The sequence below is a fragment of the Sinohyriopsis cumingii genome, chromosome 12, assembly GCF_028554795.1.
Source record: "Sinohyriopsis cumingii isolate HCF-2022 chromosome 12, ASM2855479v2, whole genome shotgun sequence".
NCBI classification, from domain to species: Eukaryota; Metazoa; Mollusca; class Bivalvia; order Unionida; family Unionidae; genus Sinohyriopsis; species Sinohyriopsis cumingii.
This window is the reverse complement of record NC_142972.1, coordinates 9,610,718-9,625,473: the sequence shown is the minus strand read 5'-3', so window position 1 is coordinate 9,625,473 and position 14,756 is coordinate 9,610,718. Positions and strand designations below refer to the sequence as shown.

At 32.8% G+C, this 14,756-nt stretch overlaps 2 protein-coding genes across 4 annotated transcripts in view; one reads left to right on the top strand and one right to left on the bottom strand.

The window, feature by feature from the left end:
• LOC149785989 (synapse-associated protein 1-like) overlaps positions 1 to 14,756 on the bottom strand; it is a 193,325-nt gene that overhangs the window by 129,821 nt on the left and 48,748 nt on the right. The gene's annotated exons all lie outside the window — the stretch shown is intronic.
• The window catches only part of LOC149785990 (uncharacterized), a 33,307-nt gene continuing 25,445 nt past the window's right edge, over positions 6,895 to 14,756 (top strand). Inside the window, exon 1 of the mRNA XM_089976262.1 lies at positions 6,895 to 7,585. The gene's annotated coding sequence lies outside the window, so the exon portion shown is untranslated. The remainder of the gene's footprint in view (positions 7,586 to 14,756) is intronic.

The window sequence follows — 14,756 nt, the reverse complement described above, 5'->3', positions numbered from 1 at the left end:
CTTTTATCACATGGCTAGTAAATCAAGGACCACTCCATTAAGGATGAATGCTTGTGAAATGTTTGAGTATCTAACTTTATTGAAAAGTTAAATTTTTTCATAATAATCAAAAACCATTAACAAACTAAATTGTACATAATGATCAAAAACCACTAACTGACAGAAATATTTACATAATAATATGATACATTGAAATTTTGGCATAATGATCCAAAGTCACTAATAAAATGTACAAGCTGGTTTGCATTTTCTTGCATTACTCTTAGTTGAATATTTGTGCCAATTAAGGGTCAGTGTGTGGTTTGCTTTTGGTTTTGTGGGGTGTAAGGCCATTCTTCAGCACATGATAGACTATAGACTGCAGCCAGAATATTTGGTGGAGTAAAAATTAAGGAAGTCCTTGTGAAGAACCTACCAACACACAGGAACCTACCAAGTTTTTTTGCATACTCACACTGGTTGAGCTGAGACTTGAACTCACATACTGAGATATGTGAACAATCTGTATATCAAGTACTTTAAACCATTTGGACACCCTGGGTCCTAAGAAATGTGTGTGAAAAAAACACCATGTCAAATAAATTGCTGAAATAGTATTTGAAACTCATCAATTTAGTTGAACAGGGTAAAGATCATATACTCACTCCTCTTATCAAATACACAAAGAATTGGGTCAGTCAGGGAATGAATTGTTGCGCACGATTAATGAAATCAGACCAGACTATACAGTTAATTTACTACCCACCATAAATCTCTAACATTTTCCAACATGTTACAAACAAATTTTATTGAAATTTTTTACCATGACTGATTAGTCACAATGGTCCCAGAATAAAGCAGACACATTCACCCTTCACAATTTTATTGAAATGTTTGACCATGACTGCCTAGTCACAATGGTCGCAGAATAAAGTAGATACATGCACCCTTCAATTTTATTGAAATGTTTGACCATGACTGCCTAGTCACAATGGTCGCAGAATAAAGTAGATACATGCACCCTTCACAGTTTTATTGAAATGTTTGACCATGACTGCCTAGTCACAATGGTCCCAGAATAAAGCAGACACATGCACCCTTCACAATTTTATTATGCACATTATGGTTATTTTGAAATTGAGGATCTCAAAAGGGTAATAATCTAATACTGAATTTATAAAATCAGCTGAATAATTTCAAGCCTTGCTGAGCAAATGGTGCAAATTACTAAACAAATTTCATCAATTCAACATTAAATCCTTGCCCATTTGAAATTCTGTTTATCACATAGTTTTTATTTTGAGTGGAAGAATCTAGATAAAAAGAACAAATGATTTTTTTGTATTTTACTTAATCCTGCTTCAGCTACTGCACTTATCAATTCTTGCATGAGAAACAATATTTCTAGATGAGACTTTAAGCAATAATGCATAATTTGATCACCAATAACATTTAACGGTATATTTGTTTTTACAATTCATACAGCAACTATCCTTGCAATCAACAGTACATTGAATAACATCATTTTTCAACAATGGATTTCAAGTGGAAATTCCTGTGATGTCCAATAGTCAGGTCAGCTGGAGTTGTTGAGGCAATATATAGATGGATTTTGATGAGACTGTTTACAATTTTTCCACTGAAAACAGTGTTGTTTCCACCATGGCCATTCACCACAGATGCAATTTTTCCACTGAAAACAGTGTTGATTCCACCATGGCCATTCACCACAGATGCAGTAATGTACGTGGCAGAAAAAAATATAAATTCCAATTGATGGATATTTGTCTGAAAGGATGATTACTGGATGAAGAAATTATACTAAATCTAAAGGTTATGCGACTGCCAGTTTCCACTGATATGGATCAACTCAGCATGGTGATTATAATGAATACTAAATCTGAAGGTTATGCCACTGCCAGTTTGCACTGATATGGATCAACTCAGCAAGGTGATTATAATGAATACTAAATCTAAAGGTTATGCCACTGCCAGTTTCCATTGATGTGGATCAACTCAGTATGGTGATTATAATGAATACTAAATCTGAAGGTTATGCCACTGCCAGTTTCCACTGAAGTGGATCAACTCAGTATGGTGATTATAATGAATACTAAATCTAAAGGTTATGCGACTGCCAGTTTCCACTGATATGAATCAACTCAGTATGGTTGTAAGCTCAGTTTGGCTTTCAGAGAATTCTATGTAGGGTAAATTGGACATATTTCAATGCATATAACTACCACCATTTTTTGTGATAGGACAGTCACTCATTTTTTCCCAAAGTCCATCTGACAAATTACTGGATAGATGGCCACAATATTGTTGATAGTAATAGTTATGTATATTTCATTTGTATTAATTGTTGGCTTTTCTTAATGATTATGTTATACACATTTGCAATTTGTACCTCACCTTGTCCAAAATCATGTTCACTGTGTACCTTACCAGGTACATTTATTTTGTAAATAACATAACACATAGCTAATATTTCTATGTGAGTATAGATTAAATATTAGGATCATTATCTATAAATGTCAACATGTTTATCTTACTTTGACATTGGTATTCCTCCATGGAAAAACCTGGTATACCTGATGTTTGCCATATTCTTTATTCTAGTTTGAGTAACAGACCATATCTTGTTGACAGCTTAAAATGTTCTCAAAATGAAATTTTTACTGACCCTCATCCTAGTTCTATTATTGTATAGCTTTTTCATGTAAGGTTGTTTACTTGAAAAATTCCTGATTCATGCCTTAAAATCTTCAAGCAAAATCAGTCTTATTGTTGCCTTAATTTTTTCATTTTGGTGGAATTATTTATTCAAATTATTATTCAATGGAAATACAAAGTGCTCATCACTAATATTCTCAGTAGAAACATGCCATGATGTTTATATTATAAGGGTCAGAGGTCATGGAATCACATTCATTATGACGCAAAAGCACCAATTCCAGCTGAGACATATTTCACTGACCCTCTGGATATGTACTGTTGTCCCTGACACAAGGAGGTTGTGAAGCATAGGAAGACTGTGAGATTGTCTCTCTAGGTATACCATCTATCTAGGTATTCCGTCTCTCTAGGTATACCATTATAGCTGATAAAGCCTGTGAGATTGTCTCTCTAGGTATATTCTGACAGCTTATGAAACCTGTGAGAATGTCTCTCTAGGTTTATCATCTCTCTCTCCCTATACCGTCAAAGCTGTATCCATACTAGTTGTTAGAAAAGCTTCTGAACTTGTTGATATTCTTATCAATAAATAAACATTCATCAGAGTGAAGGTTCTATGACTGATTGGTTTACATCATATCTAACAACAAGGTTCTATGACTGATTGGTTTACATCATATCTAACAACAAGAAACAGTTTAAGAAGTAAATGTCATCTCTACTAATGAAAAGCCAATTACATGTGAAATGCCAGAGTGATCAATCCTGGGTCCACTACTCTTCCTCATTTTCATAAATGACCTGCCATTGCAGTTAGGCAACTGTATTTCATCTGCTGACTTATATAGGGATGAGATTACTCTATCAGATTTCAAAGAGCTATAAATTAGACCTACAGGTTTCCTTCTCAAAATTGTGATGATTGTTATCCAACAAAAGAAAGCAAAATTGGAAAATAACAATTGGAATCCTAAGCTGAATGAAATTAGCTACACAAATGGCTACCCATGACAAAACAACTGGGGTGATGGTTGAAAGCAATTTGCAATGGAATGAACACATTGAAGTCCTGTGTCATAAAGGCAATATCATGTGTCATTTTTATGCAAGATAAGGCCATATTTATCAACTGATAATATGTTAAATGCTATATAGAACAATACCTATACTATAGTAATGTTATCTGGAGAAACACAAGGATATCTACAAGTTATTACACCTGCATGAAAGGTCTGCAGACTGTTTCTAGATCTTGACGAAAACATTCCAAATTCAATGGTATCAAAATGTTAACAGTAAGTGAACAAATATTTTTGAGAAAGGCTCGACATCTGCACAAAGTTTTAAACAATATGACCCCATTATATCGCAATCAACTATTTCATGCTAGAAAACAATATGGCCCCATTGTATCTCAATCAACAATTTCATACTAGAAAACAATATAACCCCATTATATCTCAATCAACTATTTCATGCTAGAAAACAATATAGCCCCATTATATCTCAATCAACTATTTCATGCTAGAAAACAATATGGCCCTATTATATCTCAATCAACTATTTCATGCTAGAAACAATATAGCCCCATTATATCTCAATCAACTATTTCATGCTAGAAAACAATATAGCCCCATTATATCTCAATCAACTATTTCATGCTAGAAAACAATATGGCCCCATTATATCTCAATCAACTATTTCATGCTAGAAAACAATATAGCCCCATTATATCTCAATCAACTATTTCATGCTAGAAACAATATAGCCCCATTATATCTCAATCAACTATTTCATGCTAGAAAACAATATGGCCCTATTATATCTCAATCAACTATTTCATGCTAGAAAACAATATAGCCCCATTATATCTCAATCAACTATTTCATGCTAGAAAACAATATAGCCCCATTATATCTCAATCAACTATTTCATGCTAGAAACAATATAGCCCCATTATATCTCAATCAACTATTTCATGCTAGAAAACTATGGCCCTATTATATCTCAATCAACTATTTCATGCTAGAAACAATATAGCCCCATTATATCTCAATCAACTATTTCATGCTAGAAACAATATAGCCCCATTGTATCTCAATCAACTATTTCATGCTAGAAAACAATATGGCCCCACTGTATCTCAATCAACAATTTCACACTAGAAAACAATATGGCCCCATTATATCTCAATCAACTATTTCATGCTAGAAAACAATATAGCCCCATTACATCTCAATCAACTATTTCATGCTAGAAAGCAATATAGCCCCATTACACCTCAATCAACTATTTCATGCTAGAAAACAATATAGCCCCATTATATCTCAATCAACTATTTCATGCTAGAAAGCAATATAGCCCCATTACATCTCAATCAACTATTTCATGCTAGAAAACAATATAGCCGCATTACATCTCAATCAACTATTACATGCTAGTAAACAATATAGCCCCATTATATCTCAATCAACTATTTCATGCTAGAAAACAATAAAGCCCCATTATATCGCAATCAACTATTTCATGCTAGAAAACAATATAGACCCATTATATCTCAATCAACTATTTCATGCTAGAAAACAATATAGCCCCATTATATCTCAATCAACTATTTCATGCTAGAAAACAAGGCAACACCCCAAATTTAAGATCATTTTCAGCTAATCACCTTTCCATTCCAACACCAAATAAAGAACTCTTTTTAAGAAAAATGTTTCATACTCAGTCACTAATTTAGAACAGAATCCCAAAGGAAATTAGAAAAAGTACAAATACAAATGCATTTAAGTAAAATTTAATTCAAAGGATGAAAAGTGGAACCTGTTTGATTTGACAAATGCATTTAAAGTAAAAAAATTCTCAAACCCTCCATTTTGTTGTCTCACTACTTTTGTACTGTATATACACAATGTACCTAGTTGGAGCATGTTCATTCATATTTTCTGTTGACTTTGTCATATATAGCTTATTATCAATGCAATTTATTGGTTTGTATGGTGTGTGTCACTATGTATGTGTACTCTGTATCTAAACATGCATATAACTTCATCAACTAATTATGTCACCCTCTTTAAATATTGTCAGTTGTATTATCATTAGTAGTAGTAGCTGGGGTTATTATATCAAAGGGTGTAGATTGTTTCATGTCTTTTAATCAGATTTATTTAAGTCTAATGACATACCCATTGTTTTTGCTTTTTGTGACAAAATGATATTATTCTACTTAATTTTCACCAATGAAGGTATTTGGTTAAACAATTATCCTGGATGTTCTGACTTCTGATGTAACCCTGAATGCAGCTTCTGAACCAAGGGAAATAACTTGAGTTTCGACAACATTATGTCATCAGCTAATAAAGGATGCAGTTACTTCCCTTAACCTGGAACATGGGACTAAGAGATGGCATAATTGAGAAGCTCTGACCAAAGTATACTTGTATGTTACTATGCCAATAGCTGTGTATGCCATGTAGCAGTTCTCCATTCTAAAAAAGCTTAAGACTCGGGCAACTAGCTTTATATGTGTCTAAGAAGAAATACATGTATATTTAAAAAGGATTAAGAAATGGTTACATCATTCCGAACATTACTGTAAAACGTGTTTGGTCATAATTATGTTAGGTACAAACATTACTGTGTTTGGTCATAATTATGTTGTTAGGTACAAACATTAGTGTGTGTTTGGTCATAATTATGTTGTTAGGTACAAACATTACTTTGTGTTTGGTCATAATTATGTTGTTAGGTACACACATTAGTGTGTGTTTGGTCATATTTATTTTGGTAGGTACAAACATTACTGTGTATTTGGTCATAATTATGTTGGTAGGTACAACATTTATCTCTATGCCCTAAACTGTAAAAAAATTAGAAAAAGAGGACTTCAACATTTTTTTCAAAACTACTGCTTCCAAATGATTATTGGACAAGAATACAAAACTGTGTTATGTTGTAAAAAATTAACAATGGAAAAAGAGATAAGAGTTATCATGACTCACTTGCAAGTCCTTGGAAGTGATGGCATGAACAGAAATTGAACATAAAAATCTTACATGAATATAGATCTTCTATCTTTAAAAAATGAAATAACTTTCTGATCTAAAATTTCTGTACAACATAAATTTGAATATTAAATATAGATAACTATAACAGGAGTGACACCAAATAAAAATATCAATAACTGACGTTCATACAAATGTTGACAACAATCTGACATTGCATAAACCTGAAATTCTTCCTAAAATCATAGCTAGGAAATATACATTTTAAAAAATTTCAAAAAATTAAATTTATATGCATTGTAAAACCTTTTATAATTTGCAACAAATTTCTGTTTTATATTTAAAAAATATATATACAATTAAATTATTTTTATATTCTTGGAAGGCAAGAATAATCTAGCTTGGAACTGTAAATATTTATGATGTGAAAAGAGCCCAAGCACTTTTGAAATTTACTAATTGCTTTACAAAGGATGATTACACTAATGAACACTGTAATTTACACAGTCCTGACATTGTGTATTTGTCTTTTGTAAAGTAATTAGTGTTTTGCTCTTGTCTCCCATGTATAATCATCCTTTATAAGATAATTAGTGTTTTGTTCTTTTCTAACTTGCATAATTGTCCTTTGTAAAGCAATTAGTGTTTTGTTCTTGTCTCACTTGCATAATTGTCCTTTGTAAAGTATTTAGTGTGTTAGTCTGACCTCTTTCATGATCATCCATTGTCAAGCAACTAGTGTTTTGATTTTGTCTCATTTTTGTAATCTTCCTTTTTATGTTAATTAGTGCTTTCTTCTCGTCTCCTTTGTGTAATCTTCCTTTTTAAGATAATTAGTGCTTTCTTCTTGTCTCATTTGTGTGATCAACCATAGCAGTTTTGTGTCTTTGAGAAAGGAATTGGTAGATTCTGAAAGCACTCAGGCAAGTATCACAATAGCTGTGCACTGTTGCCTGTTAGTTTTTCTTTTATATATATGACTTTAGTTGACCAACACGAGCATTATGATCCAGTGCAATTTGGAAACACTGTTATTTGCATTGTGATTTGTATTTTATGTATGTAACAGTTTCCAAAATATTTAGTACATGTCTGATGCATCTGAGAGTGTCTGGATGCATATTACACATTCTGCTAAGAAACTCATTTTCAGACCTGATAAATCATTGTTTTAATTGAAACTTTTACATGGGTACTGGCATCACTGTTTAAATTGAAAACTTTTACATGGGTACTGGCATCATTGTTTAAATTGAAACTTTTACATGGGCACTGACATTATTGTTTAAATTGAAACTTTTACATGGGCACTGACATCATTGTTTTAACTTAAACTTCTACATGGATACTGACATCATTTTAATTTAAACTTCTACATGGGTACTGACTACATTGTTTTAACTGAAACTTCTAAATGGGTACTGACATCATTGTTTTAATTGAATCTTCTAAATGGGTACTGACATCGCTGATTTAATTGAACCTTCTACATGGGTACTGACATCATTGTTTTAATTGAATCTTCTAAATGGGTACTGACATCGCTGATTTAATTGAACCTTCTACATGGGTACTGACATCATTGTTTTAATTTAAACTTTTAAATGGGTACTGACATCATTGTTTTAACTGAAACTTCTACATGGGTACTGACATTGTTTTAATTGAAACTTCTACATGGGTACTGATGTCACAGTTTTAATTGAAACTTCTACATGGGTACTGACATCATTGTTTTAACTGAAACTTCTACATGGGTACTGATATCATTGTTTTAATTTAAACTTCTACATGGGTACTGACATCATTCTTTCAAATGAAACTTCTAAATGGATACTGACATCATTCTTTCAAATGAAACTTCTAAATGGATACTGACATCATTGTTTCAAATGAAACTTCTAAATGGGTACTGACATCATTCTTTCAAATGAAACTTCTAAATGGATACTGACATCATTGTTTCAAATGAAACTTCTAAATGGGTACCAACATCATTGTTTCAAATGAAACTTCTAAATGGGTACTGACATCATTGTTTCAAATGAAACTTCTAAATGGATACTGACATCATTGTTTCAAATGAAACTTCTAAATGGGTACTGACATCATTGTTTCAAATGAAACTTCTAAATGGGTACTGACATCATTGTTTCAAATGAAACTTCTAAATGGATACTGACATCATTGTTTTAAATGAAACTTCTAAATGGGTACTAACACCATTGTTTCAAATGAAACTTCTAAATGGGTACTGACATCATTGTTTCAAATGAAACTTCTAAATGGGTACTGACATCATTGTTTCAAATGAAACTTCTAAATGGATACTGACATCATTGTTTCAAATGAAACTTCTAAATGGATACTGACATCATTGTTTCAAATGAAACTTTTAAATGGATACTGACGTCATTGTTTGAAATGAAACTTCTAAATGGGTACTGACGTCATTGTTTTAAATGAAACTTCTAAATGGATACTGACATCACTGTTTTAAATGAAACTTCTAAATGGGTACTGACATCAATGTTTCAAATGAAACTTCTAAATGGGAACTGACATCATTGTTTCAAATGAAACTTCTAAATGGGTACTGACATCATTGTTTCAAATGAAACTTCTAAATGGATACTGACATCATTGTTTCAAATGAAACTTCTACATGGGTACTGACATCACTGTTTCAAATGAAACTTCTAAATGTATACTGACATCATTGTTTCAAATGAAACTTCTAAATGGGTACTGACGTCATTGTTTCAAATGAAACTTCCACATGGGTACTGACATTGCTATAATTGAAACTTCTATATGGGTACTGACATCATTGTTTTAAATGAAACTTCTAAATGGGTACTGACATCATTTCACATTTAAGATCTATGCTACTCTTCACTATATTACTCCTAAACCATCTTATGACAAGGTGGCATGTGTGGATTTTTCTTATAGAAAATATCCTTAAAACAGGCTCCTTTTTGTTGAACACAAATCTGTGATCAAAACTGGTAAACTAAACATTGATATATCATTCATTTTATAATCTAAAATGGCAGCTGGTGCCCAGAAATTCGAATCAACATCATGAATTCAGAACTTTTAATAAGAAGTCAAATTCAATGTTAAATTTTCTGAAGAAAAAAGTGAAAAGGCATACTAGGCACATGAAAGGCATACTAGGCACATGAACGGCTTTCTACGCACATGAAAGGCATACTAGGCACATGAAAGGCTTAGTAACAAAAATAGGATTCATTATGGAGAAGCAAGTTCCCAAGTTTATAATGAACTTAAAAATTGCACTCAGAGGTTTGCTTAAGGATAAGCAGAAATTCTACTATAACATGCAATGAAAATAAAGTATCAAAATTTTACCAACATATATTTTTAAAAAACCAAGCTTCCACTTTGTTGTTTTTCTAAATAACTGTCACTTTTTTCTAAAACAATCTTGTTTTATTCTAAATCCACAGTAGCACTACAATGTCTCCACATTCACATGCAAAATGCAGTGATCTAATACACAACCATTTTGCTGTACACATGTGATGTGTATTGAAACCACTAGGAGTAATGTTTTAAACAATCTTTCAGAGATTGGATATATTGAAAATAGAGGTAATTTATGCAAAAAAACAATTAACTTCATTAGAAAACTCTATTTATTGACAATTGATTGCATCATGATTATTAAATGAGTACTTGACCACTTAACCCCACCCCAACCATTTCACATTGTAGATGTCCATCGCTATCCTAAATTTTCAGAGGTCCCTTGGTAATTCATGCCCTTGCATATGGCATGGTCTCTGTTTCCTGGTCCCATTCTGTCTGAGTCATCAAGGTAGAACTGTTCATTAGAAAAGTTATGAAATTCTATTGAGGTTTATGCAAACAATAAAATGTCACCTCTCCAAGGGAGCTAGAAACAATAAAATGTCACCTCTCCAAGGGAGCTAGAAGCAATAAAATGTCACCTCTCCAAGGGAGCTAGTCTCTACCTAAGACCATTTAATTTCATGTACAAGAGGGACTCCCAAGAAACAGTTGACTTCTTCAAAAAGACAAAGGAAGAAAATGTTTAATAATCCCTATACAAATTAAAATTTATGCTGATAATTATGGCTTTGTACTAAACAGGAAGTAGGAAGCTTGATTGTAATTGCAAACTCCTGATATATACAGCACAAGACAGTGACACAGCTACAACCAGAGCTTTGATAGGCGCCAGATTCTCAAAGATTTTAAAAGAAACAAAATGGGAATGCAAATCATCAACATAACTATTATATGATGATACAAATGTTGGTAACAGTGCTGAGAAAATAATAAAATTTCTCAATGTATGATCAACAGTAAGGTCTTCCTTAGGGGGCAATGAAATACATACACAATACTGACATGTGTAGAACAATAAATATTCACATTTTGTAACAGAAAAGAAAAGATATTAAAGATAATGAAATGGTCTAAATGAAGAAAATAACTAGAAACAACTACAAGTAATCTACCTTCTAAGAAAAAGGCATGCTATTTCCTGAGTGGCAGAAAGCAGTTTGGGGTAATCTAGTTATTTACGTCATTTTGAGGATACACATACCTGGAGTCATCTATAATCTACAGTGCTGTATTATTTGCTTCTAGCTTTACATTCTGGATAATTGCCACACAAAAACTATGATCAAGTTTTTATATTATAAGTAAATGTGATTTAAAGTAAACTGTATGTAAGTACCAGGGTGAAACAGCATGTCAGTACATCAGTGGTCAAATGGCACTGATTAGAAATAAATTTCTACAAATGTTCTGAAATTGGTACTTAAATTCATGGATTTGGGAAACAGGTCCTTTGATCTTCATGGTCTGACCTATGTTCATTTGGTCCTTAACCCTACAGTTTGGTCCTTAACCCTACAGTTTGCAGCAACCACAAAAACCTGTCGACAACAGCCACCAATGGAAAATGGCAAAAGTAACCTTTGCAGACAGGTGACCTCTGAAGGCAGGTAAAAGCTCTCAAATTTGGGTCATGACAAATTTATGTGCTATGAACCAAATAACATTACTAGAAGTATTATCATTATTATTATTTCACCTGTATTATTATTAGCAGTAGGAGTATACTACCAAGATATATGTATTTAGCTTAACTGTTTAGCAAAAGAAAAAAAAAAACAATTTAATAAGTTCCACATGAATACTGTATCCTTACTTGGATTTTTTATTTGCCTATGACAAGAGGTATTATCTTCTCTCCTGCAGAACACTCGACTCTCATAAAACCAATCTGATAATTTAAATGCACCCCCCCCACACAACAAATATAAGTGAGTACATGCACACGTTTATCTCTCTCTCTCTTGTTAGTAGTACCTTACAACATTAGGTACTGTAAACCTTCACACCCTATTTTTGATCTTTCAACATTTATGTTGGAGTTTAGGGTCAAAGTCAATTGCCTTTAGAAAAGTTGGAATTTGCCATCACTGTGCATCAGCAGGCCTAGCAAACTTAAATGATGTTACATAGTGTTTTACCTGCATGAAAATCGATAGGAAATTGACTTATTTTCTCATAAATTAAGAATATTATAATCATTATTATTTAATCTGTTGACAGACGAGATGCAACTACAGAGTTGATGAAATCTGATCTGGTACTCGTCATTTGCATTTCTAGTCACATGATTATGCAAATCTCGTAATCTGCATGTCAATGACATCAGAGGTCCAATAGTCACATCCTATCAACAACAAACCTGTTTCAAATGTTGTTGTACAAACACAGGAAAATATTAAATAAAAGTTGCATACTGTATGTAAAGAATCAAAGGATATATACTTCTCAATATATTACCTGAGATATATACTTCTCCATATATTACCTGAGATATATACTTATCAATATATTACCTGAGAACAATGACCAGAAGCTAGTTGCTGTTGCAGCAACTTGAAGAAGTCAGATTCATCAAGAATAGAGCACATGTCAACGATGGTTTTGCTGTGAGTACTGCAATGACATAAGCTCTCTGCCTGATAAATCTGGCTTTGTCAGAAACCTTTGAGTTTCACTGGACTACAGAAAGTACAATCAAAAGTTTAATTATTGATTCATGTAATATACCTTTATATATACCATGCCATGCTCAGCAAACATAAGTTTAATTTGCATACTTGGAGTGGTCACTGCTGATGTGCTCTATTGATTGCGGAAGGCACTGCTTGGTTAAGAAACACCTGGCCACTATCAACAGAGGATAGGTGACCACTTATTACATGACATTTATATAAAAATTTGCGGGGGGAGGGGGCAGCCATTGTGACCATGAGACCACTAAATTCAGGTGACTGTTAGGACAGGTTTGACTATATATATATATATATATATATATATATATATATATATATATATATATATATGTATGCCTCTAAATGTTGCCAAAATATTGTGTTAATTGGAGCTACTGTTGATATATTTTTCCTCCTAATCATTAAAACTCGATAACAAATCCAAACAAATTTTTTAATTTTAGTCCTGTCACTTGAATGTGAGGTGATAATGTTATCAAAGGTTGTGTTTAGGATGAATCTACAGATCCTAAAATGGTAACATCACCAAATCTGTAATTTCTTAAATTTTATTTGAAGTTTATTTCATTTGCTTTCCATCTGCATTTGATTCGAAGTTACATTTCAGCTATGACCTTAGTGTTTACCATTTGTGGTCTCAGAAATGCATTTATCACTTTCATTCACTGTTTCTTTTTGTTTTCATTTATTTGGAACAAAATGGAAATGCACTGACTGAAATCAGGTTTTCCATTTTCAAGTGTTAAAGAGAGAGAACTCTTGCTTTCATACTTTATCGTGATTGATTGATTGTTTGTTTTTTAACGGCGCATCAGCACTTTTAGGCTATTTAGCGCCAAACAAAGTGTTACTTGTATAATCTTTTAAAACTTATAAAAGGTTCTATATCAACCAGCGATATAAAAGAACAAATGGTTGAAATTAAAAACGGTAAGATGGTAACGGTGCAAAATAAAGCTTCCCGATCAACGGGAGATGTAAAAAAGATTAATAGGTATTAAAATGGGACGGTATGTATATTGCATAAAACTGCACAAGGTGATAGCATAAAAGTCAGAGTTTTGAGTAAATATTTACGGCTTTCAAGAACTCGATAATACGAGTGATGTTTATATTATCAAAAAGTTCTTTCATGTCATGCACAATGTAATAACGATCGCGCGTAGGTTGCAGGTCAAAGCACTCTATCATAAAGTGCTTGACAGTGAATGGTTCATTGCAAGAAACGCACTCTGGTGGGTCTTCACCTTTTAGTATGTGGATGTGGGTGATATAAGTATGACCAATTCGGATTCTTGCAATGACTACCTCCTCCCTACGAATGGTTCTGTAGGAAGGAGTCCATTCTCCTAGAGTTGGTTTGATTGCATGAAGTTTGTTATTTACAGCATCATTCCATGATGCCTGCCACTTCTGACGTAAGAACTTTCTGATACAAGGTTTAAAATCAGTATATGGTATTTTAAAATCAGATGGTTCTTGAGAAAGGGCCATTTTAGCAGCGCGATCTGCTTTTTCGTTACCTTTAATACCAATGTGGCTAGGTAACCAACATACTTTATCAGAAGTGCATATTAGCAAAACAGCAAATTCATACAATGCTAAGGATAACATTTAATTAACAATGAACAGTTACTCAAAGAACTTGAATGTCCAAAAAGAATTCCTAAAATTTAAGATAAGACTTTTCTTCTTTTTAACAGCTGAGTGTTGAAACCAACTCTGAATGATAAGATTATTAAATTACCCTCCATGGCAGTCATATTTGATATAAGACTGGCACCGTTTTCATTTAGGACAAAGCAGACACCATAAGAAGACTTATAGTGAAAACATCATGTTGAAACAATCATTGATTCAGGAGAATTAGAGACAAAGATTATGAACGTGTTTCTTATGGCAGCCATCCTAAGGTCGGATTGGCATGACCTTCATTCAAGACTAATTAGGTATCATAATTAGCCTAAAACACCCAAGTCGATAAGACCATAATTAGCTT